Genomic DNA, 6,622 nt, shown 5'->3' with positions numbered 1-6,622 from the left:
AGTCTTACAGTCACCGTCACACAAAAGCACATGGCACAGACTCAAGTGCCGCCAGGTAAAACAGTAAAATGCACATGCAAACTAGCTGCATCTGCATCGGTGCACCAGCTAGTCGGACTTGTGCGACCTGTCTGTGATATTTGTGTCTTTCACCTTCACATCAGACAGACACAGACATCTGGGGAGGGTGGTAAATGTAATGCTAGTAATGTAATATTAAAATAGGAAAAGGTACGAGGCCAGTATGGTATGATGTGTGAGTAAATGTCATGTCATGAGCTCAAGTAATCTCACTAAGAACCTCAAGCTTGCAAAATAGCCATAAAATAGAGCTTATCAGATTCTAGTGAATATCCATGGCTTTACGGACTGTGGGAGACGCATGCATGACACAGATCTGCTATTACCTAACACTGCACTTATGTAGCTGTAACACTGTGGGCCTGACCAGTCCTGACTATATGGTTTTACTATGAGAAAACTCCCCAGTTTAACTTTTCTTCATGTGCAGACGCAAAACTTTAAAACCATAAGAAATGTAAAACTGCATTCATAATGGTGCTTAATTACAGTACAGATCTGTTATCAGCTAAATGTGACTAAAATACTCATTCTGCAGTCAATGAAATATGATGATATAAGCCGTTACTAAGTTGTTAATACTGATGCATCAATGTGTAAGTAGCACTTTACTATTATAACAACTAAAGGTGGAGTTTCTTTTAACAACTTTACCAACCCAGGGGTTGGGCCCCCTCCAAAGAGTCACCAGATAAATCCAAGTGATAAATCTAAAAGAGTAACCATTATATGAAACATAACAAGAGGCCTCAATCAGATATGTTCTGTATGTGAAATCTTAACTTAAAAAAGAAACTATAATTGTCACATACACAGATCAGCCACAACATTAAAACCACTGACAGATCAAGAGAATAAAATTAATCATGTGTTTACAACGCAATGTTCTGCAGGGAAATACTGGGATCTGGCAATCATGTTGATATTCGCTGACACACACCACCCACCTAAACATACAATGGCCCCCATGGCAGTGGCTCTCCACATCAGCAATAGCCTCCCCCCAGCTGGACAATGAACCACATCACATCTTTAAAACAGCTCAGGAATGTCTCAAGAACCACAACAATGGAGTGCAGACTCCCCAGGTCCAACCTCATCAAGAATCTACGGGATGCATTGGAATAAGTCGAATCCACCCTCGCACCATGTGGGGTCCCCGGCTGGGAGGCCCCTTCCTCAATGTACAGAACCCAAAGGACTCAACATCCCAATGCCGATAACCACCAAATACCCTCAGAGGTCCTGTGTTGCTTCCCCTGACAGCTCAGAGCTATTTTGGCAGCAAAAGGGGGACCTACAACATATTAGGCAGGTAGTTTTAATGTTGTGGCTGATTGATATATAGTGTAGCAAAAATACAAATCAAAGTAGTGAAAGTTTAAAAATGAAATAAAAATAGTGCAAAATAAAGTACTTCGCATTTGTACTTCAGTATTGTTCTTGTGTAAATATACTTTGTTATATTCCCCCACCGATCAAAGGTAAAAGTACATATAATTTAGAAAAATATCCCTGAGTATTGACTTATTATTATTACTGATGCATGTATAAGAAGTTATTTATTGTTGCAGTTGGGGTGGAGCTAATTTAACTATCTGATGTACTATATTCATCTATGACAGTGCAGCTTATTTCAAACTCCTATTATATATATTGCATGTAAACCACTTCATTTGAAAAATAATTTGTAAAATAAATGTATTGCATGAAAAAGTACAATATTTCCCCCAAATTTATAGGGAGTATAGAATAGTATAAAACAGCATGAAATGGAAAAAAGAACAAAAAGACCTCAAATTTAAGTACAGTACTTGAGTAAATGTGAATAGCTGCTTTCCACATGTGCCAGGCAAGCTGAGCATTGCACAGACATGTTACAGTAAAAACACTGGTGGAACAAACTAATTCTGCAGTGTACTCTAAGGCTCACTTCCTCCTCTACAGAGTAACACCACAGACAGTTGACTACTCAAAGTAAAATGCATGCCTTGAGACTGTAAACCAAGCTATCACTTACTATTTATTTATGTGTTCACATGAACCCCCTGGAGTTTAATCTGGAGAACTGCTCTCAGATCTACTGACATCTCTCCTTTGCTTCCAACAATGCATGCTAAAAAAAATCAATTTAATCTGTCTAATCTTACTTCAGCTTATGGCGCATGTGCAGTGTTTTGCTGCATACACAATGCTTTTCCCCTGATTCACCTGTGCAAATACACTCAGACTTAACACAGATTGCTGAGACTGACAGGTGAGCACATAAACAGGTAGGTTACACCCCCACTGTTCTCACAGCAGGGTAACAACTAAAGGGAACTGAGTGCAGCCACATTCCTAACTGTTGCACAATCCAGCCAACACAGTACTGATGGGAAGGTAGTGTTGCCATGCAGCCACTAGATGGCAGCATAGGATTATACTGCAGTCATATAGACAGACATTGTCAAAAAGTAAAAATAGTGGGTTCAGTCCCCCACGTGGAGCATTTTGAAGAAACTGACAACTGGAGCTAAACTCATTTGGGCAAAGTGGACTGTGATGAATGGAACAATCATGAATGTAAATTTTAGTCCTTTGTCATCTACATTGTCAGTGAATGCCTCTTGTGGGGAAAACTGTAATCAGCACTTTGCTCACACGCCCACACGATAACTTTTCTCCTAAGCACATTGACAGCAACCCTGCAATGTTATGGAGACAGATAGGGCCAGTCTCCAGTGAGCTGTCAGCCACTTTAGGCCAAAATCTCAGCAGCGTTGTTGAGAGTAATCTGATCGAGTTTTTATTGCTGCCGTTGACTGAGTCAGGCCTTTCTTATTAAAGCAAGAGTGTGTACTGTGCAAGCAAATGTGGGTGTTCATGTGTGTGTGTGTGTGAGTGTGTGTGGAGAGGGACAGTGTGTGGAGAGACAGTGAATATGCCTGTGTGTCTGTATACAATGTGTCTTTGTGAGTCCTTGGCTTTGCGTTGGGGGGAAAGATATGGCTGTTACAAGAGAGAGAAAGAGACAGAGAGAGAGAGAGAGAGGGAGAGAGAGGAGTGGTTGAGGAGGGTCTTCTCCCCCTCAACAATATCTTTACCATTTGTCTCTGCATCTCGCTTTGTTCCATTTTTAACCTCTATTGTCCCGTTTGTCTCTTTTCATAACCATCTTTATTAACAGGCCATTATGAGTTCTCCTTTTTTATGACGGTCTGCACTAATTACAAACTCTTTTTCCTTCCTTCTTCCATATAAATCTTCTTTTACTTTTTCTTTCTTACTTACTTGCTTACTTTCGTTTTTCTTTCCAACACTTCTGTTTCACTTTATGTGATACAGAGTATAGACAAAATATCGTGGGAGTCCTTGTCAAACCAAACTCTTAATTAATGGTTGATTAAATGCTTGAACATGATTTAATCACTCATTCCAGTCACATTTCCCATGAATGTAAACTATCCCTCTCATACCGTCCCTCCCAACTTAATTCCCTCTCTTTTTCCGGTATCTCTGTTATTAAATCATTGCCCTGCTAATCCTCTGGTGCTGCCCTTCCTCTTCTGGCTTATCCTCCTCTTTTTGTGGCCCTCTGAAGGGGGCCCAGAAGGATGCTTACAGCTGTGTGAGAAATGTTTATATTTGTGTCACATCTCATTATAGGCCTCCCAAATGGGCTATATGTTAAAATGCAATCAGCAACAAGTAACATATGCAGTATTATTCAAGCTTGAAACACAAAGTACAGTTGAGGCTGATGGGAGTGTCATTAGTTTTTGCAGGTTTTTGGCCATAAACCAAACCAAAGTGGTAAACGCACTAACTGAAGGGTTAAAGGATCACTAAAGTTATTAGCCTACAGTTCATTGCGAAGGAAACTTGAATGTGTGTCCCAAATTTCACTAAAAACACAAAGACTTAACCTGCTGGTGAGGCTACAGGAAAAGGGAGGGAGTCATTAAAGTATCTAGGCCTCTGGGAAACATGAAATTCCATTCAAACTTATGTGCAAAATCATCAAGTGAATGTTGAAATTTTTCTCAGATTATACATGAAAACTTTGTAAACCATGTGCCATGTGGCAGAGACGGCCACCTATTAATATAAGGGAGTGTGTTATCAGTAAAGGGAGAAGACAGAGAGGCCTAAAGACAGGCTGAGAGAGAGAGAGAGAGAGAGAGAGAGAGAGAGAGAACAGGAGGAAATGGAGAAAGGGATGAAGGGAGGGAGGAGGCAGTCTATTGACACCGCAGGTGCTTGCACTTCAAAATCTGCGTTCAACGCAACATTGTTTGGCTAAAAAGAAGTAGTTCATTTGTGTGTTGGCATACGAAGAAGGAAAGACAAGCGCGTGCATGAGTCTGTGTGTGTATTTCATTATGCATCAGATAAACACAATATCCCTGCATGTGCACGTGTGCTGCACTGTTGATAGAATGCATATGCATGTATTCATTTTGTATTTGTTTGTTGTTATTTGAGAGGTTGTGTATGTGTGTGTGTGTGTGTGTGGTGGTTCGAGATCAGATTAATCATCAAGTCTACCTGGACGCAGTTCCTACACACACACACACAGATAGCTCAGATATACAAAGAGACGCAACAACCTGAATGCCAGACTGTGTGACTGCTGAATTGTTAAACAACGTAGCTTCCACTGGATGTGTGCACGTCCTCGGAGTCATGTAACACTGACACAAGCCTGTTTCTAGACACAAATACTGATAGATTATGTCTGATTAATACTTCTGGGGTTTTTTTGTTTCCTCTTTCCTACTGCGGTTTGTGTCAAAGAAAAACACACCTCCAGTCACTCAGTCAGTCAGTCAGCAGGCTGCAGCATAGCAGACATTCCAGCCGGGTGTAGTTAGGGAGTTGGAGAATGGTAATGGTTGCCAAAAAATCTGTTGCTGCGCAGCATTTTTTATGAGAAGTCCAAGTTGTAATGTTGCTTGGCAGCGGGATTTGGATGGGAATGGACTTTTAACTGTGCAGCCTCGTTTGCTCTCACGCTTCTTAAAACATGATACGCTGCCACTGATCTGGAGGAGGCAGGGGAAAGTTACCTGGTGACTTTCTGTGGCTTCGATTACCTTAACACCAAGTCCTTGAAATTATTTTGTGTTTACACAATGCCATTCAATATCATCATCTACAAAATATATCCCTAATCTCACAATCTTACTAACTGACTAACATGACCACTTATCCCTATTGCTTCAAAATGACTTCTAAGATGATTACAGCGTATCTCCAATGACTGTGATAAGTGCTAAGATGTTTTTAATAACGTTACTGGCTGCACAAGAAATCTGTCACTGTCAACACTAAGGGAAATAATTTAAAGCAATTAAAGGCTAATTGAATCTGAAGAATTAAAGCAGTCTTTTCCTTATACGTTTGCTTCCTGCAGTGAACTACAGTAACAGACATGGACATTACACTATTTAGATTTTGGGGTTTGGCCTCTCTATATGCTAACCAAAAAATCACAGTGAGTTTAATTCAAAAACTAGCAATATCCAAATATATATAAAAAATATCTATCAGGACATCTGAAGATCAACTAAAATGTTTATCTCATTAGTTTAATCCATATATAAAGTATAAAGTGATATTTTTATGCAGAGTGTTGCTGCCTGGTGCCAGGCTAAGCTAACTGGCTTTAACTTCATATTAAGGCTACACTACAACTATAAGAGAAATACTGTATTTCTCATCTAACTTTCAGTAGGTGAGTAAATAAGCAATGGTGGGAAGTACATTTAGGTTACTCAAGTAGCCTGCTTGCTATTTGCATTACATTTCAGGCAGAAATAGCCTACGGCAGGCCTGCATTTATTCAACACCTTAAATTACTGGTGCAGTAGTTATTAAGCTAACCACTGGTTTAGTCCAGGCTAGCTAGCTGTCTCCTTTAAAACAATGCCTCATTTTCTCATGAGTATGCATAGAGTATGCAAGGAGTAATTTTTCCTCCCAGCTTTTCGTGATGTTTCCATTTTTCAGAGGGCTGTAATACTGAAGGGCTCCACAGATTTTACACAGCAAGGTCAGTATAGACATATTGGGAAATAATACACAGTAATGTCATGTTCTGTGTGGCTCCAGAGCTTTCCAGTGCATTACTAGTCATGTCATCAGGGTTAGTGCGGCTTATGCTTGGAGACAGCTACTTGTTAACAGCCTGTTTCACAAAGTGGTGAAAGACATGCATTTACAAGGAACTGAGGTTTTAAGGACCAAAATTCAGCATATTTCAGTCTCTGCTGATTTGATTTGGATTTTATTATTACCCCCCCCCCCCCCCCCCCCACACACACACACACACACACACGTGACTTTATGGATACTAAACCACTGGATTTAGTATCACCTCTAACTTCCAGCAGTTCTTCTTGACTGCCTCTGCACAGATTACACACTATCACCTTCTTCAATGCATGCATGCTGTAAGTTTTAAGACATAATCGAACACTGCCAGTGGAGGCAGAGAAACTGAATTAAAACACACCCCTTTTACTCAAACTCTGCCCTCCCTTCACCCTTTCATTTC

This window comes from Scatophagus argus, chromosome 23 (genome assembly GCF_020382885.2).
Source record: "Scatophagus argus isolate fScaArg1 chromosome 23, fScaArg1.pri, whole genome shotgun sequence".
Classification (NCBI taxonomy): Eukaryota; Metazoa; Chordata; class Actinopteri; family Scatophagidae; genus Scatophagus; species Scatophagus argus.
This window is presented reverse-complemented; position numbering follows the sequence as displayed.